Raw genomic sequence first — 27963 nt, forward strand, 5'->3', positions numbered from 1 at the left:
TCAGCCATGTGCATTCATTTACTCTAGGTCAATTCCAGACACACAGTTGTCGTGGAAGAGGCTGCTGTTCTTGGGTAGCTCGCCTACAGCAAATCAATAGTGGGCCAGGGAACACGGTCTACTTTGTCTCCGCCACGCCAGGGACTGATAGAACATGTGCAGTGCCTCTGAGCCATCGTACATCAAATGGCATGTAATCATGGCTCTCCCTCTCTCAGCACAATCCTTTTGAAGCCAGTGCAGAGATGGACTTGTTTCTGTGTGACTTTCAAGTTCTATTTCCACAGTCTGGCTTGAAAATCCGGTTGCCATGGTGACACGAACCTCCGCAAAGGCTCTCCTCTCTCCTCAATAACGAAGTTAACGCCCTGTTGAGGAAAAGTGGTGTCTATGGCTTAATGGTTCGGCGAAGGCGACAGATCCATGCTCCGATTTCCAACTGAGAGGTTTTTAATAAGCACTTTCGGCTCCTGGAATCTGAGAAGGTGGTGAAGGAACGGTTCCGAATTCAGCAGGGTCAATCTGAAGGCCTATTTCCTTTCAGGTGAAAAGATGAACACGTTGAAGTATGCTGAACTGGCATGCCACCATTGGGCTTGTTTCTGGAGCACTAGAAAGGAAGAACAACTGTTTCAAAATGAGCAGAAGGGGCTGTGTGAGTAGCTGACACACAGTGCTGTGCTCCCCTAGAAACCCTCTTGCCTACCCGCTATTCAGCTATTCAACCAGGCACCACCCACTAGGCTACCTCTGCCTTGTTCCTGGAGCCTCACTATCAGGAGGCAGGGCAGTGGAAGGGGGTGGGGGTGGGGTATCAGTTCCCAGTCCAGTTGAGGAGTGATCTCGGTGTCAGAGTGGTCTCTGAATGGATTTCCTCTTGAATATGGCCACATTTCATTGGAGTATTGGATTCCAGAACAATGTGTGTTACAGGCTAGGCAAGATTATGGTTGGCTAGCCGCATCAATATCTCTATACATATGTGACGACTGGTTTTGAATAATAGTTCTTTCGAAAAGAACTCTCAAAATACAACTTACTGTGTTAGATAACTTTGCAGCTCACTGAAACACAGACACCTCCAAAGACAAACTGCTGCCTTTCTTTTTTTTAACACATCTAAAAATTATCATAATCCTCACTAGCACGACGAAAGGCTTGTGGTACTTAATTGTGTTTGGGATAAATATACGGGACACACAAATAAAGCTAATGTAAAAGCCCTCTGATACGGCAAACGTCTTGAATTATGCTACACGTGTTTGACATATTTCATCGTTAGCTGTTTTCAGGAGAGAATTTTCTAAAGCCTAAAAAAAATGTCTTCCAGCCAAGCACTCCCATGCAGGTCCTAAGAAAAAAACCAAAAGCAAGGAGAGTCTGTGCTAATGAAATGGGCCAGTAAAGCCTACGTTTATGATCATAGACTGCAAATTAAAAGGGTCACAGTCTACAAATAAGAACATCTGATGGTGTAAGCATTAGCATCTCAAATTAATATCTGCTCTGAGGTAACCAAGCAGCTCGAGGAAGCGTGGGCTCTGGCAATTCTCCAGAAGTGATAAGGGCTGAACCAGCATTCGTCTTTATCATTCGATACATCCTCCACCTTGGAGACCATGGCTTAATTGTGATCTCCATATAAAATTACAAGTCCAATAATGGGTCCAATAATCACCTTTAATACTATGGCTTGTTTTCTTCATTCTGATGAAAAAAATACTCCTTGATATTCTGTGTCTCTCTGTCTCTCTCTCTCTCTATGTCTCTCTCTTCTCTCTGTCTCTCTCTGTCTCTATCTCTGTCTCTCTCTGTCTCTGCCTCTCTCTCTCTCTGTCTCGTGTGTGTGTGTGTGTGTGTGTGTGTGTGTGTGTGTGTGTGTGTGTGTTTGGAGGCTGGTTTCAGAGTTTCAATCAGTCATGTGTCTTTGTTGATTTGAAATCCTTCCTCCTCTGTTGCTCAAGTAAAAGCAAACAAAACAAAACAAAACAAAACAAAACAAAACAAAACACACTCTCCCAATCAAAAGGAAGAAAGGAAGTCAGGCAGGAAGGGAGGGGATAAGGGAGGGAAGGAGGGAGGGAGAAAAAAGGAAAGAAGGAAGGGAAGGAAAGAAAGAAAGGAAGGAAGGAAGGAAGGAAGGAAGAAAGAAAGAAAGAAAGAAAGAAAGAAAGAAAGAAAGAAAGAAAGAAAGAAAGAAAAAAGAAAGCTCATCATCTAAGTGGACAGTGTCCCAGCTCATCAATAGATAATCACAGTTTCTTTGCCCTTGGAGGGGGAAAAAACCTGTCTATACATCAGATCCACTAATCACGCAGTTTTTTATCCGGACATTTGGCAAAACATATTAAAACAGATTTCTAAAGCAATAGAGTCAGATGGTTTCCTCCTTTACCTGTCAGCAAGCCTGTGTCCTGGTTCTTCCTCTGAACTCTCTGTGGCCTCACCCTTTCCCTCGGGTCTCAGTGTGAGCACTGATCCAGGTGCTGACCAGGGCAGTCCTCCTCCACTCTGTGTCAGGATGCCCAAGAGCTACCTTTCTAACCCACCTTCTCTTCTTGGCTCTGCAGCTGCTGTTAGACAGTTCAGTACACAACAGACCTAGACAAGAAACAAGAAACAAAAGTCCTCCTCCCTGTGGTAGCCTCCTGTGCTCTCCTCAAATTATGTCTGTTTTAGAAACTCTAGCCCCAAATCTTGGACTTGATCTCCATCCTCTCACGTCTGTCTCCACAAAAACTTAGCTGTACCCCGCACAGTGAGTATAATGTATTCTGTTTTGTATCCTGGCTTTTCTACTCCAACGGTCTGAATTCAAACTCCCCTTCCCTTCCATGTACACCGGCGCTTCTCAATCGTCCTAATGCTGTGACCTTTTAATACAGCTCCTCATGTAGTGTTGTGGTGACCCCCAAGCATAAAATTACTTCATTGCTACTTCATAACTATAATTTTGTTACTGTCATGAATCATAATGTAAATATCCGTGCTTTCTAATGGTCATGGGCAATCCCTGTAGAAAGGTCTTTTGACCCCTCCAAAAGGGTCATGACCCACAGGTCGAAAGCACTTGAATACTAGGGGTATTCATTCACCTGGTCACTCTACTCCTTGCTTCAGGAAACCAAATCTGTACTACCCTACTGACTTAGCCACATGAAATATAACATACTACAATTTACACACCGCTGGTGGAAATGCACAACAGAACAAGCACTGTTGATAATTTCTTATAAATAAGGCACCTGCCGACCACCCATCCTGGCCATTCTTCTCCTAGCTACCTGACAGAAATCATTTAGCCCTGTTTTGTCACCCTAAAGAAAACTAACCAACATTTAAAACAGCGTTTTTCTACCTATAACCATGGTTTACGTGTGGAGTGTTCCACGGGTTTTCTACCAAGTATTTTCATGCACTTGAAGGAAGGAGAACTCAGAGGATAGTATGTTTGGAGGAACAGGCACATCCTCTGTAATTACATTAAAGAAACCTGCAAGACTGGAGTGCTAACTTCATTACTCTCTCTCATGACATTGAACTTGCCTTTGGTTTTATTGGCAGACACGATGTGCGTTGCGTTTCCTTGCTGTCTTGTTGATCCAGCTGTTCCCTTTACAGTAGACAGAGCTAATGAACACGGGGAAGAGGTGACAGCTGCAGTCGCCAACAGGCCTGTTAGTCATTAAATCTGTACAGACCATGTCAAGTTTCTCCCTCTGAATACCTCAGAGCCTTTACAAATGTCACCTCTTAAACCTTTTCAACAGTGATGGCTGCAGAGTGACTTACATCACCATCTCCTTTGCAAGTCTGGGATCTCGCACAGGCATATACTCACACAGGCATATACTCGCACAGGCATATACTCGCACAGGCATATACTCACACAGGCACATACTCACACAGGCACATACTCGCACAGGCACATACTCACACAGGCATATACTCACACAGGCATATACTCACACAGGCACATACTCACACAGGCACATACTCGCACAGGCATATACTCACACAGGCATATACTCGCACAGGCATATACTCACACAGGCATATACTCACACAGGCACATACTCACACAGGCATATACTCACACGGGCATATACTCACACGGGCATATACTCACACGGCATATACTCACACAGGCATATACTCACACCGCATATACTCACATGGCATATACTTGCACAGGCATATACTCACACAGGCATATACTCACACGGCCTATACTCACACAGGCATATACTCACACGGCATATACTCACATGGCATATACTCACACAGGCATATACTCACACAGACATATGTATACATGAAGGTGCGGGGGGGGAACCATCCCTCCCCAACACACACACACACACAGAGGCATGTATGTACATGAAGGTTCAGGGCTGGAAACCATTCCCCCCACTACACACGTGCAGAGGTATGTGTGTACATGAAGGTGCAGGGCTTGAAGCCACACACACAGGTATGTGTCCACATGAAGGTACAATGCTGGGACACACATACACAGGTGTGTGTATACATGAAGGAGCATAGTTGAGAAGTACAAACGCACACAGAGGCATATATGCACATGAACATGTATGATGACTGGGACATATACACAGTGAGTGCACACAAAGGTGCAGAGCTGGGAACTAACTCCCCTATGGGTAGGTGTAGACATGAAGGTGCAGGGGGCACACACACACACACACACGAACACACACACACACACACACACACACACACACACACACACACCCCCACACACCACAAGACACATGAAGATGCTTGCTTATCAGAGAAGCTAGAGTAGCAGCTAAATTCCTTGTTTCAAGTCCTTGGTGTCCAGACTGCAGTCGTCACAAGGTGACCTCAGGTAGGACCAACTGCACAGGACAAGGGAGGCAGCTTCCCAGGTGCCTGATGTTGCAATGGTGTCACCGAATACGTGCTGTCTAACTGTGACTTCAGGAGGTACATGGTGTGTGGCTTTCCCCTCATCTTCTCTGTATGTTCAGTAACCTTTTAAATTACACTTACATAGGAAAAAAAGTCATCCATTTAAAATCCGGAGAATACATTCTAGTAAATGTGTATGGTGAGTGTCAGGACTGTCACGACATTCCAGAATTACGGCACTTGGGGAAAGCCCCAGGTATTATCAAGTCCACCTGCAGCCAAGCTCCACTCCTTCCAAGACAGCAGGCAGATGCTGACCTGTTTTCCATTCTTACAAATTCCACAGAAATCGGATGTTACAATGTACGCTTTTTGCCTGTCTTTCCTCCACTCAGAGTGCTTGGTGAAGCTTCATTCATGTTTCCATACGCATCAGTGCTCTGTTTCGGGTGATCACCATTTCACTGTGAGACTCTTCTATATTTTAATTTTCATTTAACAGTTGATAGAACCTTGGATTTTATTTCTCATCTATAATGAATGAAGTTACTAAAAACACTAGCAAGTGGATATATATTTTTCCTCTGTGATAAGTACCCACAAAATGATATCAATGAATCAGGCGATACCTACATGCTCAGCCCTTATGAACAGTCCAAACTGTTTTGTAAGGCACCTACGCCACTACAGCCATGAGCAGTTTATAAAGCTCTCAGGTTCTACACGTTTCCCCAACACTTACACAATACTTTAAATCTTTTTATTGCAGCCATTTTAGTATTCGTGCAGTGGTTTTTTTTTGTTTGTTTGTTTTTTTGTTTTGTTTTTTTTTTAACTGTGCGCATGTTTTCTTAATAGCTTTTTAGAAGAATAATTGGGACAAAATAAACTGAATATTTAAAGTATACAATTAAATACACTTTGTCATAAAAATGGACTAAACCACAAAATAGTCACTACATGTCAAAAGGAGAAAGAGACAAAAAGAGAGAGAGACAGAGGGAGGGAGGAAAGGAGGGGGAGAGAGAGAGAGAGAAAAGAGACAGAGGCAGAGACAGAGAAGGCATTCATTCCATGTCACAAAAGGGGTGTCCTTTTGATCCTGATCATTCCTTCCTGGAAAGTTACCAGAAGGCCAAAGAGCTATGTCTGTTAATGTGAGGTTATTGGGTATTCCAAAGATTTTACTAAAAAAATAAAATAAAATAATATGGTGCATGTGTGTGTCTGTGTGTGTGTGTTTCTCTGTGTGTGTTTCTCTGTGTGTGTTTCTCTGTTTGTGTGTGTGTCTGTGTGTGTGTTTCTGTGTGTGTGTGTTTCTGTGTGTGTGTCTGTGTGTGTGTCTGTATGTGTGTGTGTATGTGTGTGTATGTGTGTCTGTGTGTGTGTCTGTGTATGTGTGTGTGTCTGTGTGTGTGTGTGTGTGTGTGTGTATGTGTGTTGGTTGTGTGTTGCTTGTTTCATTAGGCAGAATTATTCTGTGAATCGTCGAGAATTGCCTAAGTTTATATCCCATTAGAGTTAAACATTCTCCAGTGCTGGGTATTGCTCCATGCGGTAGGCGGGACCACAGGTAGGTTTGCCCGTCCATCTATTAATGGATAACCACATGTGTACTCTCTCATAAAAACGAGCCTGTACGTATGGAATGGAAGACCCATATGACAGATGTATGGTTTTATCATTTGCCACACGCCCATGCTAACATTAGAGCTCTAGCTGGCAGCTTTGGTCACGTCATTCTATTTCTATATCATTTAAACATCCCAAGACGTAAAGGGTATGTGGGGGCACTGCTTACATCTCCTACTGCAGACAGAACTGAAGTCACCGAGATTCATGTGGTGAAGCCTCAGCCACTGATGTAACTGAATTTGAAGACGGGTTCTTTAGGAGGTCCTTAGGTCAAGGAGAGTTTAAAGGCATGGACCCTGATTGGTAGAATTAGTCTCTTCCATGCAACCCATGCTGGGCTCGAGCTGGAGTTCCCAACTGCCCCATCCCAGAAAGGACAAAGCATCCATCAGCAAGCAAGAAAAAGAGGCCATGACTGTTAAGGAGAAATCCTTAAATGTTCAATAATAAAAACAAATATGGATGTTCTAATTGATTAGGATGAAGGCAGAGGATGTCAGAGGAAATGAATATATATATATATATATGAATATATATGTGTGTATATATATATAATGTGCTGAGTGACAGAAGACCTGACCAGAGCACATCTACAGAGTCTTCTTGCTGTGGAAAGTAACATGTGTACACGTTCTGCATTTGATGTGCGAAAACTGAAAGGACCATTGTAACCTTTATGATGAGTAGCATCCCCCAACAGGGAGATTGCACTGTCATTGTTATTTTATCCAAAACACTCTCTCTCTCTCTCTCTCTCTCTCTCTCTCTCTCTCTCTCTCTCTCTCTAGTTCATTTTTTATTCATTTCTGCTTTTGTTCATCATTCATTCTGCATAATTGTACTATAAACACATACTATGTCTGTCATTGACTTCTAATTAATTCCCTCTTTCTAGAGGACACGCTTTGCATCATTCAAATACTTTAATCGGTTTAGGGTTACGTTTTAAATATACTTTATCCCACCATTTACCAATGCTGTCCTATGAACATCCGCTAAATCCATTTGGCCGAGAGCATTCCTCAAGTCTCCAACATTTCTATCTGATCCTCATCTTACCTGTCAGTTGTTCGGTATTGGGTTCTATATCTAAAAATACAAACTTGCCTGCTTCTCCTTGTATTTAATCACAGTTGTATCACGTACTCTGAACATCTATCCAGTCCGTAATGAATAGGGCTGAAGTCCCTGTCTTGCAATGAGCAGAAACGTTTATGATCATTGAGACGCCTCTCAGTCTTTGCCGAGTCTTTGCTGGAAATACGCTTTGATGGTGACAGCCATTTTAACATTGTTCTGACATCTACAGAAGCTGCAGAGTGTCCTGTTCCTTTAATTCACTTTTCTTCTGTCCATATCTCATCTGGCATTCTCTTTTTAAATAAAGTCCAGTATTACTGTTATCCATTTGTCATCCCGATATTTAGTTTTTTCATCTGTCACAGCCTTCCTTTATTCCCCCTTCTTTCCCTTGTTTTGAAGGCTTACTTTATTTTATGGTGAAAGTGTTTTGGTTTCGGCACAGAATCCCCTGTAGCTAAGCTCACTTAGTTGAACATGTGGTCCCCAGGAGATGGTGCTGCTTGAGGAAACTGTGGATGTAGTCTTTGGGAGATGGAGCCTTGATGGGGATCTATGTAACTGGAGTGGGCTTTGGGAGTCTGCAGCTCTTCTAGTCTGCCTTCTATTCTCTACGTGTGGTATAGATGTGATTTCTCAACTTTCTGCTTCAGCCGTGTGCTGCTATGCATCCTCTGCTGTTAAGGACCCTTCCCTGTGTCAAAAGAAACTCTTCTGTAAGTCACTGTGGATCATGGTCTTTTATCAGAGCAACATAAAAACCAAAAACGGATAAAGAGAATTTTACTTAAATGTGTGTGTGTGTGTACATGTGCAGTGTGCATGCAGTTTAAGCAGAAGGTGCTGGATCTTCTTAAAATGCTTGTGAGCTGCCACGTGGGTGTTGGCCGTTTAAACTAACACAAGAGCATGGAGAGCTCTTAACCACTGAGCCACCTCTCCAAACCCTTCTCTTCCTTCAGACAGAGATGTCTGCAAACACCACTCCTCCCCTTTGCTTTATCACCTACGAGCCTTGTCCACATCTCTCTTTCATCTCCCCCTGGTACTTCAAACTCATGTGTGCATGGTTACTTGACATTCTCACACAGGCCACCAGGTATTCTTTCTTCTCGTTCAATCAACCCCTTTTCTACTTCATTCAATTTTTTATTTATTCAAGCCCATGAATCTTTTCCTTCTATTTTAAATCTAACCTGGCATTTACTTCAACTCATGAACATGTTTACATTTCTAAAAAAATTTTATTTTTTTCTCTCCCATGTCTTTACTTAATACATTTAATCCCAACACTGCATTTTCCTCTTGTCTTGAATGTGTGGGATGCAGTTAGAGCTCAGGTTCCGTCTGTTTTGCTGTGTCTTTCCTCTCTAGATCAATTTCGATTGGTTATTTTTTCCTCATCATGCATCACATATTTCTGTTTCTTTAAAGATATTTACATGTCTTAATTGAATACTAGTCATTAAGAATTCTACATTTTAGGATGTCCTATCATTTCTGGGATTCTCTCTTTTCTCATTTCCTATCTTCATGTCTTTAGTGTATTTGTTGATCAAAGAAATAACGGCAAATGTTGCTTTCCATTCATACTTGGGGCAAAAACTAATTTTCTGAAATTCCGGTGTTTATTGTTCCACTTTGAGATGGAATCATCTCTTTAACTTTTAGAGTAGAAGAGAGTCCCTGGTACTTAACACGGAGTCTTCCAAATTGAACTGTTCTGTGCTTTGAATGATCATTAAGTTTGAGTGTTGGTTCTGAATGAAGAGGAGGAGAGGAGAGGGAGAGGGAGAGAAGAAGATGGAAAGAGGGAGGGAAGGAGAGGGGGGAGGAAGAGAGACAGGAAGGGAGAAGGAGGACAAAGGAAGGGGAGAGAGGAAAGTGGGGAGAGGGAGGAAAAGAGAGAGAATGGTGGTAGTGGCACCAGTGGTGTGAAGTTATCTTCATAATGAGAACAAATATGCTGTCCCTTCCAAACTTTTCTATGTTCTTCACTTCTCTTTTGGAAGTACTTTTGAAAATTTCCTTTCAATATAACAAGAGAGATAGCTAAGTCTCCTATTTAATCCATAGAATACCTATATTAAAACATCATGGTGATGTAGAAAAGGATCTGGGAAAATTTGGGGAGGAAAAAGAATATGATCAAAATATATTGTATGGAATTATCAAAAAAAAAACAACTAAAAATCTAAAGTATCCAGAACATACACAAGAAAATAAGGGTTCACTGGATGTCTACTAGAAAGCTACACTGACCATGGTAAACACATTTTCCTCTCAGCAGTAATATTCAAAAATTATTAGAAGAGATGAGAATTCCTCAGGGCCCTGCACTTCTGGTGGATTAAGGGTTCAGTTTAATTGTGTAGCAACCTATAGGATTAATGATTGAGTTGAAAGAAGTCTGGGGTGAGTATAGACCTCTCTACAAGGCCATTTCCATGAGGCAGAAATGTTTAATTGTACTATCAGCATTAAGGTACCATACTCAGTAAACTGCCCACAGTTCTGCTTCAAATACTCTGCTATAGACCATTTCCATTTTGCCTCACGTTGCTCTACCAGCAACCACTCATGGCAAACACTTGTACCTAGCAAATGCTGCTTTGCTCCTTTTCTTCGTTGCCCTCCCCCTCCCTCACTTTGCAGTGCAGAAACGTTCAGAGCAATGAACATTTCAGCTGCTCAAAAACTATTCAGAAATTTATGGCAGAGTCAGTTCAATTTGGAAGGGCAGCACAGATGTATCTACACAACAGAAATGATATTTTAATAAAAATACTCATTATTAACAGGGCTGAACTTACTAACAGTATTTCATGATTTTCTTCCCACCTCCCTATAAGCAGAAAATCCAAGTCAACAAGATTGTTAATCATGCTTATTATCGTGAGAGACAGGGCCTTGATTAAGGACCAAAGACTTCTCCAAATAGCGGACACATGTGAAAAAGGACAGCTTAGTATTTCAGTACAGTGATTAGCAAACAAACATGGGCACCTCTGGGTGTGGAGCTATGGAAGATTTCATTAGGAAACTCCTCATAGCAGAGGTATTGTATGAACTGTACTGTGAAGCAAGAGTAAGTCCGCCAGACAAATGTGAGTGTAAGGAACGTTCCAGAAAGAAAAGAGGTTACACCTACCAAAAACTAAAAGGCAGGAAAGACCTAAGTGTCTGTTGGGTATATTAACAAGATCAAACTTTAAGTGTAGATTTCCCAACTCTAAGACAGAAAATTTTAGACAACTTCTAGGAGGGGATATTTATTTGGACTCACAAGCTCAGAGTTTCTGTTCTTGGTCATTGTCTCCATGATTTGTGGGCCACTGATGAGGAACACATCACAACAAGGACTCTCATATCATCACATCATTGGGTTAAGAAAGGAAAAAGACAAGAAGAGAGAAAGGGAGGGCAAAAGAACCAGGGGAGGGAGGGACAAAGAGAGAGAGGGCAGCAAGGAGAACAGGATGCAGAACCCCATTTAAAGGCATGTGTTTCCCATGACCTTCTACTAGGACAATGCCTCCTAAATTTGTCACCACCTCCCAGCAGCATTAATAACAGAGGACTAAGCTTTCAAGACAGAAGCCTTAGAGACCCAGTCTAGGTCCAAGCCATAACACCAGAGGAGAGATTACAAAGGCAAGTTGTGGAAGGTTCTACCCAAAAGATGATGGTTTACCTGTGCCTCAAACAACGATATGATGATGATATTAAAACAAACATAGCACAAGTGAATATGACAGGATTTTTATATTGTGTGTGATCCAAACTGGGATCTCACTGAGTCCAACCAATCATTGTTTCAGGATCCTGGAAGTCCAGACTTCAACAAACTCCCTCCTCTTGCACAGCCTTTGTACTAACAAGTCACCTGATCTGACAAGTCAGATGGACTCGTTTTTTCTTCAGAACTTCAATTCAGTTAGACATATTGTGTATCTCATCTTCTAATTCAAATAGACACATTGTATATGCCATCTACTAAGTCAAATATACTCATTGTATATGCCACCCACCTACTAAGTCATATAGACTCATTGTATATGCCCCCTACTTACCTTGATCTCTCAAAACCACTGTGCCCCCCTTTCACTACCTCGTGAACCATACACACAGTCATGCACACATGGGGATGGGGGTATGACAGAGACACAGACACACAAAGAGAGCAAACTGGTTCCTCTCCTGTGCCTCTACTTTCCCTGGCTGTGTTCATCGTAGATTAGAATCTTGTCACAGACAATTAGCAGTGAGAAGTCAAAGGATGCTTTCAATTAAAGGAAAGAGGATAGAGTCTTTAACTGTATTAATGCTAAGCCTCTTACTATAATATTAAAACAAAACAAAACAAAACAAAACCCAAAGCAGTTGTCATTAAAAGACTGGAGTTCGGGGCTGGGGATTTAGCTCAGTGGTAGAGCGCTTACCTAGGAAGCGCAAGGCCCTGGGTTCGGTCCCCAGCTCCGAAAAAAAGAACCAAAAAAAAAAAAAAGACTGGAGTTCTAAGAACTCCAGAGAAGAAACCAGCAAGATTTCTCAAGTAATAACCTGTGAGTGACAGGTTCTTACAAATTAATTAAGAGTATAAAAATATACCCAAACATAGTAAGAATAACACACTCTTCTGGGTTTTTTTTTTTAAATTAAATATTTGTCAACCATCTATCTTATCCTCCCTCTCCCATCCATTTATGTGAATTTCATTAATCAAATTAGCATGTGAAGCAGAGGAAACTGGGCTGAGAGTGAAGGGAACACTCCAAGATAACAAATACAAGTTCTCATTTCCAGACTGCAGTGCAAAATGATATTAAAATCCCAATCTCAACAGCACGAATTTAGGGGCGATTTGCATGGTATCAAGAAGTCATTTATTATTAGTTTTTCTGCACTCACAGATAAATGAAGTCAAGAATATTTCCATTCCCCAGCTGCAAATTTTCTGAGCATGGTAGAATACTAAGCAATTGGGTTGAAGCATTGTCCGCTTTGGCTGTTAGCTTTGAATATAACATGAGTAATCAACCCGAAATAGAATTCTTGGGCCTTTCGTTGTAATCAGCATGTTATTGTTAAAATATTATGGTATCCGAGTGAAGTAGTATCTCCTCATTCTTAATTTTTGAATGTGCTTTAAGAATAAATTACAATAATTTCCAACTGCAAGAAGGACAGCTTTGTGAGATGACATCTTTCTTTTAAAAATGATAAGGAGCTGGCTGAGTCCATAATACAGAGTCCATTAAAGGGGACAGGACAAGGACCTCTTGGAGACCTCATCAAGTGGAAACAATACACAGGATTAATTCACACCTATTCAAATCCCCACCTTTAAATGGGAATTGAGCTTTGACGGACAGCTTTATTTAGAAAGTCAAAGACTGCCGAAAATTTTTATGAAAAGGTGCAACTTACATGCAAACCAGGAGATTTTTATTAGGAACATTTGATGCAATAGAGTGAAGAAGAAAAAACTCATTAGGTGTCAGTTAATGAAGGGTATGAAATATAAATCACTTGCAAGTTTGAGCTGCATGAAGTCATCTGTGTTTGCAACCACGGCCTCATCTCTGTGTTTATTAATATCGATCCCATTTATTGCCCCATCTCCTATTATATCTAACTAGTTCGAAACCATAATAGTCTCCCATAATTTGGTTTTATTTAAACTATTGTTGATTGTTTAGACAAACATCCTTAGAAATTAGTTTGTAACTACAACTCAAGAAGCTCAGATATTTTGTTTCAGTCGAGGAAAACAACACATATTACGAACACAGGTATCATATACAGGAACATACAAAATGAGGGCTACTGGTATTATGTAACTCAGAACATTGAATTTTAGACTTTGAAAGGGTTAGTAAAAATAGTCCCGTGTAGATAAGTTACTTAAAAAAAATCCATTAGCGATAATAATGCAATAAGTTTTATTATAAAAATAGAAGACCAAATATTATGTGTATATTCATTATATATGTATATATATGTATATATGCAAAGTAAATCTTTAAGCAAGAACATGAAGTCAAAGGTAATTTTTATCAAAGACATTGCTACTGTCCTGACAAGACAGTCTTCTCAGAGCCACAAAAATGTCTTACATAACTCAGTGTTTTACATTGACTTAGATGATTTGCAAACACACAAATCCCACAGAAGGCCTTTGTGTATGCAAAAGACGTTTTGAAAAGGAATTGTCCTTATTTAGCCACTTATAAGTTGCTCATATGGTAACCAAGATATACTTTTAAAATCGGAAGGTGGTTAGCAAATCCACAGTAAACTAGTTTACATCCATTTTTTTAGATGTGCCTGCTCTGTGTTAGGTTCCCTGGGAGGGGCCCATTCCCTGTACTCCAGGTACCCACATGTCTACCACACTAGCCCATCACTGGATACAGACCAAGAGACAATCACCAGTCCAAATGACAACATGCACAGAGCAGTCCCCCAGCACTGAGGGTGTGTCCTTCTGCCCTGCTGAACCAGTCGCATGTTAAGATTAAGCCAGTTGTCTGATGAATGAGACCTGTCCCAATATTCGGTTGTGTGTTCTAATCATCATTTTGATCCCTTGGACACAATACTTGCTCTAAACAGGCATTAATTTCAAAGATAGCCAGCATCAGTATTTTCTGAGGGATAATTTGTACCCAAACTGCATCCTCTCAGGAGGCCCATGATGGTGAGTTTCCCAGCTGTGAGTTTGGTAACTGAGTGAGAGTGGTGGTAGGGACCTCTCCCCTTTGGGATCGGCAGGGCATCTAGGGGTCGACACTTGATACCTATGAAATCATTTGCCTGGGGTTTTGCCACCCAGGCCTCATGCTTGCTTGAGTCAAATATGTTATTGGAAGAGTTAGAATGATTCAGAATCGTGTTATCCTCCTCCTCCTAAGTGGCATTCATTTGTCAAGCTACCTCCACAGAGACTTTTTTCCTTAGCCTGCATTATATCCCCCTGAAAAGACAAAGGCTTAATCATTTTCATTTAACTACTAACTTTTCAATAAACTGGTCTAATAATCCTTCCCAACCAAGTGGTAAACCAAGATCACGCTTTCCGTTTGGGGACTTGTCAGCCGCTCTACACTCAGTGACCTTCAGGTCATTGCATCCCTTCAAATCGGTTCGCACGTCACTTTTTGTGAGTCGTGTGTATTTCTGTGTAGTGGGGTGGGTACGTCCTTATGTGAGCACACGCATCTAAAGGTGCCTGAAGAGGGCAACGGATCCCCTGGAGCTGGTGGAAATGCAGCAACTTTACAGCTTTGTTGGTGTTTATCCTTATAAACACCAGTGAGCATAGCCCTTTTAGAGTCATGTGGGATCATCGCTCTTTCTTCTGTGTGTTCTGTTACCGGTTTGCACTCCTCTGTCCACATCTGTACCCACCCTGGAGGTTCATTTGCTCTAGTTACAGCCATGCTGTGATTGGAGTGGGGATGCTCTACAACCGCTCAGCCACACACCTTCTAATACCTGCACTGTTTCCAACTTTTTCTTTTTTGCCGACACATAATTTGCATTCTAATTTAATAATTATGATACACCTAGGCCTATCCTTTCCTTTTTAATATTATGAAATCGAACTCCAGAGAACTTGGGATTTTCCCCCATCACCACTTCCCTTGGTCATCTTGGGTTCCCTCTGACTTCCAGGCATCTTTGTAAAGAGAAAAACAAACACAAGGAAAGAAAAGCAAACAGGAAAGTCATCCTACACATTTCTGGATGCATCTGGGTTTGCGAGGAGGGGCTGGGCAGGAAGTTTGAGCTGGTCTCACCCTGGCCCTGCTAGAAGAGCGGAGCTTAAGGCACAAGGCCTGTGTGAGAAAAGACAATGGTTGTCTTTACTGTGGCAGTCTTTGTGGAGTTACATGAAACAATACAGATTTGTTAATTTTGTCCTATACTCACTCATGTGTCATCTATCAAATAATGAGTAACTTGAGTCTTGGCACGACAGAGAATTATCAACAAAAGGAAGAGTAGCACACGATTAAAATTTTACTCTTGAGGCCCTAATGGATTGTCTTGACCATGGGATATTTTGATAGGCGAGAAATTGGGCGGAACTACAAAATGACTACTAAGATATCACAATTTTTAAGAAGTCCAATGAGGGATGGCATTGCCTCTCTGAAGGGAACATCTCAGATGGCTGGATGCAGACATTCTGAGCTCCTATTCCCTGATACTCTGGGGAACAGAAGAAGGGCAATGAATTGAGTCTTTCTCTAAATAGAAGGAGAATAGAAGGCTTCCTTTCATTTGAATTCATGTTTAATTTTCATCAAGTTTCTTCTCCCTGGGAGATGCGTATGCCGCAAAGTTTTCACCTCCCTGACCCGTTATGACAGTCTATCTCTTTCCCGTTCATCTACAGTCAGAATTGGCAGCACTGTCCTTATACTATGAGCTACTTTTAAATGATATGCAAGAGAAAAAAGACACCGCAGTTAAATATATAAAAATAAATTTTCTTGGCTTACTGGGGTAGCCAACAAATATCTATGAGTAATGCCCCTATATCACAAGCTAGCAGGGCACTTAATAAAACCCAAACAACTGTCACACAGAGGTTATAAGGTCATTTCTCACACATAAGATAAACTAGAAATCTATCCAAAGGATAGAATCAGGGAGCACGTTATGAAGTTTGTTGGGAAAGAGCGAACGAGCTTCGTATGTTATTTCATTTCCCAAGGGCACATTGATAAGCGTGCACACATATTGTCAGCGCATCCTGGGACCCTGGGCGCCATGGCAATGTGGAAAGCAAACAAGTTCAAACCCATAAATACCATTTAGTAACAAATTAGATATTTGCCATGGGAGACAGGAAGACAAATAAGTAAAATAAAACTGTATATTGTTTTTACTGCCGACGATGTGGAGAATGATGGAAATGTGAAAAAGGAAATGAAGATACTGTCCTTCAAGAAGATAATGATAAACCTTTTATTCATAGCATTTGCCTCAAAAGAGTCACAGAGCCTCGTACCCATCAGGGTTTGATGAATGGGTGAACAGACCTAAGCACTGTAGGAAAAGCAAGTTTGTTAGAGGTTATAGGGGGGAAATGGGAATTCACAGACATGCTTTATTTAAAAAGCAACAATATTTCCAAATGTATAGCCCTACAACACCATCTTGTCCCCCATAGCACAACAGAAAAAAAATTTTAGCTGGTGATACTCAGTGTAAGTCATGTATAGAGTTTAGTTCAACAGTCCTGTGCTTGTCGGACATATGCAAGGCCCTGGGTTCAATCCCCATCATTGAAAATGAATCCAAAACTGGGTGAGAATTAGGATTCACTTTGTGCTTGAAGAATATAAAGAGTCAGATTCCAGCTTGAGACTCCAGGTTTGCGTGTGTCCTCAATTTTGGGACATGGGGTCCATGGAGAACCACTCTTGTTTTCCGGTAGTTATTGTCTTTTCCGGTTAGTTCATGTCCTATCTGACTAGTCCAGAACCATGGCCAGGTTCAGCCTTCTGAGAGCACAATACTGGATCTAGGGGTCAGAACTGAATTTTGAGAATCTGCCTTTAAATTAGAATTATCTCTACAGATGACAACATTTACACAGGGAGTCAGTGAGCACAGGGTTATGATGATGTGGTAAACAGGGAGTTCATGGAGTGAGAATTATGTGGGGAATGAAGAGCTGGACTGTGGCTTACGTCAGACAGACAATGACACTATAAAAAGGCTGAAAAGTCTTAACATATCAGGTCTACTTTCTTTATATTAAAACTTAATTAAAGACCATAACTCAAGTCGCCAGGTACAAGAATATGATGATTGCTTGGTTCTGAATCTCAAATACATAACCCATACCTTCCGAGGCTAAATGGACATTTTAACCAGGAACCTTATACTTCATTTGTTAAGTCAGGAACTGGAAATGTTCAGTGTGCATTTGCCTGACCTTTTCAGGTGCCAGAGCGAAGAGTACGAAGCATGCCCCTTTGAAGCCAGACTCCCCCGTGCACGAGATCTGAAAGGTATTTCTCATGCCCTGGGAGCTGCCGAGATATCAAACAATCGGACATCTCCCCGTAGACAATTTTGTTCAACCATGCAATCCTCTACTAGTAAGAATTTCTTAATACCCAACAGGCCTGTTTAATGAAAGACGCACAGAGCCAGTTAATATACGCGGCTTCAGTTGCTGTCATAATTCCTACAACCCACCCGGTTTTGCTCATAGAAAATACCTCCTGCTTTAAGTATACTTAATTTTTTTGAGGTTTTGGGGTGAAATATTCCTTTTCTTTTTCTCCTTGTTATCTCTAACTCCATACTCTCACTCCTTGGCTATTTTATTTGGTTCTTTTCAGCAGTCTGTTAGTTTATTGTTTTGGGTTGTTTTGTTTTATTTTCTCTCTCTCTCTCTCTCTCTCTCTCTCTCTCTCTCTGTGTGTGTGTGTGTGTGTGTGTGTGTGTGTGTGTGTGTGTGTGTACATGCGCATGTGTGAAGGCAAGAAGACACTGTATTTCAGTCTGATCAATATTGACAGTTCGGGCATCTGTTGCTGGGCTATCCTGTGTATTTCAGGATCTTTGCAGGATTTTTGGCCCCTAGCTTTCAGATAACAGATGCCCGGACTGTGACAACTAAAACCATGTGCAGACATTGCAAAGTACTGCTCAGATGACAGACTCCTTTCCTCTGAGATCCGCTGCTCAGCCAGGGCTGCTGGCAATACTACAGCTTGTCTCTTCCTCCTGGAAGGACAAGGTGGTAATCGACTCTTAATGGATAAACAGGAGAAAAAAGTGAAGTTTTTAATGTGCACAGTAAGGCCTGGAAGGTGGCCCAGTAAGAAACTCACACGTCTTGCATGCATAAGGGTCTACTTTTGGACCCCCGGAACCCACAGAAATGCCAAGTGGTTATAGCCACCTGTTTATAATGCCAAGCCACTGAGACGGGAAACTCTGGAACAAACCAGCCAGCCAGAGTAGCCAGAATGGTAAGCTTCAGCTTCCATATATACAAGCATTCACAACCACCTGCACCCATATATGCACCCACACACATGCGGACACACCATACACATTCATACAGATGCAAACATACATACATACATGCAAACATACATATATAAGCATCACCAATTATACCCAAGAAATCTTAGAAAAATATTTTTAATTATTACGTTGCAATTAAATGTCAATCTATTTAGAAAAAGTGGCTTCCTAAGTGCTAATTAAAAATCCTTTGACATCTTCCATCCCAGTCAGCATTGCCAAGATCGATAAAACAAATGGCAGGAGACGCTGTCAGGGATGTGGGGAAGGGAGAAAATGTATTCACCGCTGGCTGGAGAGCACATTGGCATGTTCATTATAAAAATCAGTATGGACGTTCCTCAAAATGCTGAAAATTGAACTACCATGGGACCCAGCTGTATTACTCTTGGTCACGTGCACAAAGATTCTATGCGTGCTCATCCGTGCTCATTCCTACATGATTCGTAACAGCTAGAATTTGGAAGTAGCTTAGATGCCCATTGACTGATGAGTGACTAATAAAGTATGGTATATTTATACAATGGAATCTTATTCAACTGTTGAAAAACCCATGAATGTTTCAGGTAAATGGATGAAGCTCGAAAGAATGTTCCAGAATGGGGTAACCCACACCCCAAGAGACAAATGCTGCACTCTTTTATGTGGAAGTTAGTTTTCAAGCCTTAGATGAATGTTTCAATCCAAATAACTACAGAGGTTGGATAGATATTAAGGGACCGGGGGAGGAGAGGATCCTCCTTGGAAGGGTAAATGGAGTATAGTGTTATAAAGAAACAAGGGTGGGGGGGGTTCATCCAGAATAGAAGGATTAAATAGGGATAGGGATGTGAAGCCAGGGTATAGGAGGTTAATATGGGAAGAAAAAAGTAACACTAAAAGCCTTTTGAAAAGTGATATGGAAGCCTAGTACTGTAGAAGCTTTCTAATATTCATTTTATATCATATATAATCATATATTGCATATCATATATCACATATATATCACATATCATACATCATATATCAATATCATGTATCATATCAATACCATACATATATATATATATATATATATATATATATATATATAGAGAGAGAGAGAGAGAGAGAGAAGTTAAATGGAGTCACCATATAATGAGGGAGACAATGCCCCAACTAGACACCTTATGACACCATGTAAAACTTCCATTGCCAGGAAGGGAGTCCCGGCCAAAAGGGGTTTCACGGAAGCACCTCAAATATCACAGGCCATTGTCAAGGCTGTTGGTTGTTCTCCACAAGCTAATGGTACAGCCCTATTGCTGAAGACATGACTTACTTGTGTCACTGAACATGGAGAGACAAAGCTGGAGTCTAAAAACAAGGCTCACCTGCACCAACTAGCATAGATAGTGCTGGACAGCACTCGGCCCACTTCCAGATGAGAAAAGTAATCATCAATGTTCCCCAGCTACAATCTCCCAAACCTGCAACAGCGACCTGCCTGAATGGTGCCCTGGTGCGATACTGGCACAAATGTCATGGGAGTAACCAGACAACATCATCCATTGGAGTTAAGGTCCAGTCCGTAAGATAGAGCCCATACCTGACAAAAAACAGACACACTGGGACTCAGTAAGTCATGGGCCTAAGGGCAAACCTACTACTACTACTACTACTACTACTACTACTACTACTACTACTACTACTACTACTCCTCCTCTGATAAATAGCTGAAATGACTCCTAATGACATTTTGCTATACCAATAGATCAATGCCTTGCTCAGCTCTTACCAGAAATGCTTCTTACTGCAGTCAATTGTAATAGACAAAAAATATGACTCAAAGGTAACAGCATCTTCTAGGAACAATAAGACTAATACACAAATGAACTCAGAGGCTGTGCCAGTTTGTACAAGGCCTGCACAAGCTTAAGCCAGCACTGAAAAAGGGAAGGGCACACACAAAGTCCCACTCCTAAGCAAGGAAATAGTTGCGATTGACATCTACTAACAAAGGAAAACACAGTTTTCTCAAATGAAGTGTCAGTCAGTATATTAACCACATTGGCCCCATACCCAGAAGTCGTTGATTAACACAGAACAAGAGTGTGTCTGTCTGTCTGTCTCTCTGTCTCTGTCTCTGTCTCTGTCTCTGTCTCTGTCTCTGTGTGTGTGTGTGTGTGTGTGTGTGTGTGTGTGTGTGTGTGTGAATGTATGTGTTTGTGTGTGGTTGTTTTATTTTGCTTTTTAGGTATTTTTGTCTTAATTTCCTTTCAGTTTGTTTGCGTTGATTTTTCTGTTACTGTTGTTTTGTTTGGGGGGTGGTTTGAATGAGAATATCCCCATAGGCTCGTTATTTGAATACTTGGTCTCCAATAAGAACCATTTGGGAAAACTTAGTAGATGTATTATTCTTAAAGGAGCAGTATCATCTGGGGGTAGGAGGGACTTTGAGGTTTCAAAATCACATGCAATTCCCAGTTAGCTGCTGTCTTAGTTATGGTTTTACTACTGTGAACAGACACCATGACCAAGGCAAGTCTTATAAAGGACAACATTTAATTGGGTTCGGAGGTTCAGTCCATTATCATCAAGGCAGGAGCAGGGCAGCCTCCAGGCAGGCATGGTGCAGGCAGAGCTGAGAGTTCTACATCTTCATCTGCAGGCCACTAATGGAAGACTGACTTCCAGGCAGCTAGGATGAGGTCATGTTCACAGTGACACACCTACTCTGATAGTGAAGCTCCCTGGGCCAAGCATATACAAACCATCACAGCTGTCTTTCCACTTTTGACTTGCAGATAAAAAGTGCAGGATCTCAGTTTCTGCCTAACACCATGCCTGTCTGCTGCCATGCTCCCTACCTTGATGGTCATGGACTCTAACCCTCAGGAATCATGAGCCCCAAATTAAATCTTTTCTTTTATAAGTTACCTTGATCATGGTGTTTTCTCATGGAAATAGGGAAGCAACTAAAGACAGGGTTTTATCTTTGTTTTTGTTTCTTGATGGGGCAGAGAGAGAACATGAAGTTAGGTGGGGAAGGAGATGAGAAGGATCTGGAAGGAGTTAAGAAGGGAAAGAATAAGATAAAAATATTATATTAAACAATTTTATTTTAAAAATTAACAACTTCTTAGTCTATATAACAAAATAATTTATAAGCTAAAGGACAGAAAAATTAAACTACAGATATTAAGTATCTATCACTATAAATTAGAGTAAAAACAAAATGTAAATACTGTAAAATGTGTCTCCCTGTTGAAAAGAACATACAAGATAGAATAAAATGTATATGGCTACAATGGAGAACACTCTAGTATTTTTTCTAATATTAGTCTTCCTAATATTCTGTATGAAGATATTGCAACAGGAGTTAGTAAGTTAGTAAAACAAAAACTTTCAAATTATTTCTAAGTGCCTTAAGCACCTCAGCCGAACATACAACATACAACATACAACATACAGTGCTCAGCAGTCTTTCTGCCACTGCGTCAGTTACAAGCATTAGCTCACGTGTAGGCATTCCACATGCTCTCTCTCACAGAAACGATGCCTGCCACTCATCCACAATGATATTTAGTATTGTTTTGAAATGTGAGAGGAAAACACTATCAATACTGCAATTACCCAGCCTACACTCAATTCAACAGCATACTTCCCAAAGCAATTTAATCTTTATTCCACTTTTTAAAGCCTTCAATTTAGTTTTATTGAAACACCACTGTTTTCACACTCATTTTTCACTGCTTTAAATAATGCGAAACTGAAAAATAATTACGTATTGTGAATCAACCTCAGACAGCAGAGCAAGGCCTAGCGTGGCCGCTGAGGGTGAAGTGTTTGCTTACCCTGTCCTCTTCGCCAGTGCAGAGCAAGTGTTTCCTGTACGTAGCACAGGTTTTGTACAAGAACCACACTTTTACATCATGACTATGAAATGTTTCTAAGGCACAAAGCTTTTCTTTTGTGTGTGTTTGAGAGTGGCTTCGCACTTGGGTCTGTCATCCGTCTTCGATTCTCTCTCACATAGTTCCAAGTAGAGTGGATTTAGCGCTATCCAAAGAGCAGTGTTCAGGCTATGAAAAGACAAACTAGAGCCAAGAGAAAACATTCACAGACCACATCCAGTTACAAGGTTGTATTCAGCACAATATTACCTGAAAACTCATAAATGGCGATAACAGAACAGACTAAATTGTATGACGTACAAAATATTATAGCAGACCTTTCACCAAGGGACATATGCGTGACAAATAAGCATGTAAACTATTCTCCCCATCGTGAGTCTCCTGGGAATGGCAAACATTAACACCAGATGTAAAAGCACACCCATCAGAACCGCTGCAATGAAAACAACTGGCCACACCAGGGAACCACCCTGTGAGTGCAAAGCTAAGCTCTACACCCACTCTAGAGACACTTACACAACGACCATGTTGTCTCACAGGGTCACAGGTACAAGGCAAACATGTGACGTTAATCCCTGGTAGGCACAGGTCTTCTAGACTGTCAGTCTCATATGCCATAGATGTCAATTGATGTGATATTTTCAGAATACGAAATAGCATAGCAAGAGACAAATACATATGTCATAGAGATGTTAACTTTCCCGGAAATTCAATTCCATTATAAACACACCACACACACACACACAAGCACTGCTATCAGAGGTATAAGTAGTTCATTAAGTTCTCACTGACAGAATGTATGTTGCCTAGGAGTGAGGTGTTACTTTACCATCTAACACCAACAGCATTGGGCACGAGACTCTCCTCTGTTCACCATGAAAGCCTGAACACAGAGTAGCCCTTGGTCTTATTTGAACTTAATGCTCAAGAGCTGGGGGAAATCCAAAATGGAAGAGTTGGATCCTTACATGACTCATACTCAAGAGATGGAGTAAAACCATGGTACACGCTTCTGGGAAAGTTACAGCAGAGAGATAGCAGTGTCTCTGGGTATGGTAAGAATAACAAGCCAGTCTTACAGGGGAAAAAAATGTATGGAAGAAAAATTATGGTACTTTTGTTTGTCACAAGACAGACAAACAGAAGACAGATGGACCTACCCAACACACAAACACACACACACACACACACACACACACACACACACACACACACACACACACATCTTACTTGGCCAAGAAACAAAATATCAGAGCTTCCAGAAGCCCTTCTCTTCTCCCCATTATGAATTCACTCCATCCCCAAGTTGTTTTAACCTTGGAGGCTACATGTTCTTGCCTTGTCTTCAGTGGCAAGGCCTCCTGTAGCATCCCATATATCATTAACAGAAATGGAAAGTACCTTGCCAATGCCTCACATCTTCAGGTTCCTTTCATTACAACAGTTTGGCTTTCAGACCGATAACTAAAACATTTATAAAAGTGTTTGGTTGATATCCCAGGGAGGCCTGCTCTTTTCTGAAGGAAAATGGAGGAGGAATGGATCTGGGAGAGAGGGGAGCTAGGGGAGAGGAACTGGGAGGAGTGGAGGGAGGAGACACTGCAGTCAGGAAGTATGTTAGAGAAAAGTATAGATAGATGAGATAGATAGATAGATAGATAGATAGATAGATAGATGAGATAGATGATACAATGAATGAACAAACGAATGAATGAATGAATGAATGAATGAATGAATGAATGCATGAATGAATGAATTCAACCCAATAAGTATATCTTGAAGTAAAAATTATATGGTTTGGAATCTTTATAGTAATACATTCACACAGTAGACTACGTGTTGAGTTCTGAATGTGAAATGTGTAGTATGAATGTTTTCAGGACTTAAAAAAGCAACACCCTTTGCCTTCCCTCTCTCATGCACAGAACCTGAATGCCTATTATAAATCCTGGGCTTCCCTTGGAGTGCAAGTCCAGGGACTTCTCGAACTTTCTCTGTTGCCCTGTAGAAAATCCCCACTGAAGACTTGGTTTGCAGTGCCCGAATTAGAGTGAAGAACTTTACACTGACAGAGAATGGCAGTGAAAACTGAAACCACCAGGAAGATTGGATTCCCAGAAGACAGAGGAGACAGAGGAGACAGGCTGGAGGTGAACGGTTGTGGGATGGCCCGATGATTGGTCTTGGTTGGCAGCTTGACTAGATTTAAAGTCACCTACTGTGTGGGCATCATCAAGAGGATGGCTCGGGGGAGTTGTCCCACCATCAGTGTGCATGGTGCCTTACCATTGCAGAGGAACACAGCACACCTGTGCCTCCTTTCCTTTCTTAACCACATGCATCTCCAGCTGCGTCCGCCATTTTCCACCAGTATGTCTCTAGTTTCTTCAGCCTTCCATCATGGACTCAGTTCCAGCAATTCTCTAACACCCTTCCAGGCAACATTGGAAGAGTCCTGAAGAGTCCATCTTCTTGGATCAAGTAGCTACTTGGTTCTTTGTGTCTCCAGCATATAGACGGCTAGTTTTGGACTCTCCAGCACTTACTGTATAAGCCAGCTTAATAAACCTTTTATTATATTATGTACATGGTACAAATTCTTATAAATGTTTACCCAATAATCAGATTTCTTACCTCAAGAAATTAATTCTGTCCTTCTAGAGAATCCTGATTAATGAAGTTGAAGAAGTTAGATGATTGGCGAGTGTGGACCAGATGCTGGTCATCCTCCAGAGGTGGCAGTGATTCTCTGGTGGAAACAGAAAAAGGTCAGGGATCCACATCAGAGCTTCCACCAATGAGCAGGGCACTTACCAACAAACATCCCAATACCATTTAGAGAAGCCAACAGCAGAAGACAAGGACCAGCCCTCCACACTGGGCTGTAAAGAAAAACAAAAGGAGCCACCATGCCCAAGATAAGGATTCCTTCCCAGTTTGCTTGGGCTAAGGAAGCCCTGAGTTCCTGGTCAAACGGATGAAAGAGAAACTACTTCACATATGACCAGGATTGAATTCCATCTATCTCCATGGGTAGGAGCCCTGGGAGCTAAATTTTATTTACAAAAATAAACACGGTCTTTCTTTCATGGGAAGGGCTGTCAAACATTCATGTAAGTTAGAATTACCATAGAAAAACACAGAAAAGAGGCCATGTCAGACAAGACAAAAAAACCATTGTGGCAGATGATAGGTGTTGATTGAAATTATATAAAAAGTTCATATACCTATTTTTTTAAAAATATAGCAAGACCAGAAATGTGAGGAATACTTATGAAATACTTCAAGGTAAATATAAATCAAAACCTATCTTCTTAGCATAGCACTTCTGAGGGACTGTACAAGTAAAGATTAGAAAGCAGTTGGAAAATAAAGACTTCATGATCTGTCCCATATTCTGAGTGAATGCTTTTCCTTTGTACCTTCAACTTTTATCGTGATTGTATTTCTTATCCGAAAGTTGTGACTGTTATTTTAATGATCTACAGCCAATTCACTTGCAAAGACTCAATGCAACTCAGTTCTTCTATTCAGTGACTTATTTAGTAATCTACTCAAAAATGTTTACCGAGCACATACAAAAGTCCCAGACACCATATCAGATAGTGTTGCAGTAGCAAGTAGAACAAAACATAGATAGAGTGTAAGCACCATCGCACCACCAGAAGGGTTTGGGTGCATTTCTCTCTATGGGATCACAACAAACAGAGCACAAAATTCAATGTAAGGTGAACCAATACATGGATGTCGTGAGTGAAGAATCCACCATCATGGGCCCTTCCATGTGTTTGCTTTAGTGAAACATCCTTTCACCTGTGTCTGCTTTAGGGAAACATCATCTGACATAACTGGCTTTTCAAAGAAATCAGGAAGGTCCACTTCAGATGACATGCTTGGAGAAGAGCAGTCATAAACAAGACAACATGGGCATGTGCTTAACCTAGAAACTGAACTCATTGTCCAACCTGCCCTTGAAGTAGCGCATAACACTCTGTAGGTAGCTGTGGCATTAACAGTCATCAAGCTGAGGCATGAAGGGTATAGAGCAGGTTGAAATAAACAGGATTAGTGGAGATATATCAGAAAATACAGAGTCCCATTTTGAGTAAAAAAAGGAGCCAGCCATACTATGAGAATGGGAGTCTTTTGGTGGGCATGATAGATTTTTTTTATGAGTTATTAGTCAAAGTGTAGTCTCCATGCCCCGACCAATCAGACAATGCAGTATACAGGGAACTCACGAAGATAATGCAGTGTTGCAGCACAGATGATCATAGAAGCCACCAGATACTGAATGCTTAAAATGTCATGGAGAGAGTTTGACTGACAGAGCCAATACTGTGAACAGAGAAACATCAGCAGGGGTTGAGAGAGCTTTGGCACACAAGTCACAGCCACTTAAAGAAAGGGAACATTGCTTTCAATCTCTCTCTCTCTCTCTCTCTCTCTCTCTCTCTCTCTCTCTCTCTCAGTAGTATTGCACATGAGCAAGACCCAAACAAAGGGGCAAGTGAAAATCAGGATACATGGCACTCCAGCCAGTCCCCTGTGGTGGACAGACAGACAGAGAGAGAGGAGCTGGTGGAAGGTATCCAGCATAGACCATAATGTGCAGACTCGATTCGATTCCACACTCCCCTGTCTGATAATGAACCTCAGATGAAACCAAGGTCCAAAGGAGTCACCATCATTGAGCCCATTGCTGGCCACATCTGTCCAAGGTCCCAACAATGTTAGGTGAGTGTTCTACATGATAAATTCAGAGGTATATCACTGCTCCTTGGCTACAGTGTTTAAAAGACTGATAATGGCAATTGGTGGCAAGAATCCAGGGCTACTTGAACTTGTTTGCTCCACTCTACTGGAGCAATCCTTTTGGAAAGCTGGCCCTGTTTCTAAAGGCTACCAACATCACGTGACCATACTAAAATGTATATTCCAAGGAAATGAGTGCACACATACAAGACACGTTACAGTACGTTCCCAATAGTTCCATCCACGGCATAACCCCCAAACCACACAGTGTACAGTAATGAAAGAGAGAGCTGAGTTCTAGTGTCTTCATGTGGTAGGATGCTATTCGAGAATAAAAGAAACGAGATGCTACATTATAATACAGTGGGCGATGTCATGGATATTATAACAAATAGAAAAAGGAAAAAAAAAGCCCATAGATGATTCATCCATATGAAGTAAAAAAATCACAAAAAATTATGCTAATAAAAGATGTACTGACTAGGAAAAGGCATGGGGCACCTCTGGGAATGCAGAAAGGCCCCCTGCCTTCATCAAGGTGACTGCTATGATGTGTACCCACACAAGCACCCCTGAGCTGCACACTTAGCACAAACACACTTTCTGCCCATTGCGTGCATATTGTGTCTAAGCTGAAGAGAGTTAAAAGCGGTCATATCCC

The 27963-nt window shown here is 41.3% G+C and overlaps 2 long non-coding RNA genes across 2 annotated transcripts; one reads left to right on the forward strand and one right to left on the reverse strand.

The window, feature by feature from the left end:
- Positions 1-898, forward strand: LOC134479772 (uncharacterized). Its single transcript, XR_010053497.1, has 2 exons — positions 1-446; positions 545-898. It is a non-coding gene; the product is annotated as an uncharacterized LOC134479772 (long non-coding RNA).
- Positions 433-25296, reverse strand: LOC134479773 (uncharacterized). The gene is made up of 3 exons (XR_010053498.1): positions 25182-25296; positions 2396-2601; positions 433-610 (listed from the first exon to the last, which is right to left on the reverse strand). It is a non-coding gene; the product is annotated as an uncharacterized LOC134479773 (long non-coding RNA).
- Between the last annotated feature and the right edge of the window lie 2667 nt (positions 25297-27963).

The sequence above is a fragment of the Rattus norvegicus genome, chromosome 7 (genome assembly GCF_036323735.1).
Source record: "Rattus norvegicus strain BN/NHsdMcwi chromosome 7, GRCr8, whole genome shotgun sequence".
Classification (NCBI taxonomy): domain Eukaryota; kingdom Metazoa; phylum Chordata; class Mammalia; order Rodentia; family Muridae; genus Rattus; species Rattus norvegicus.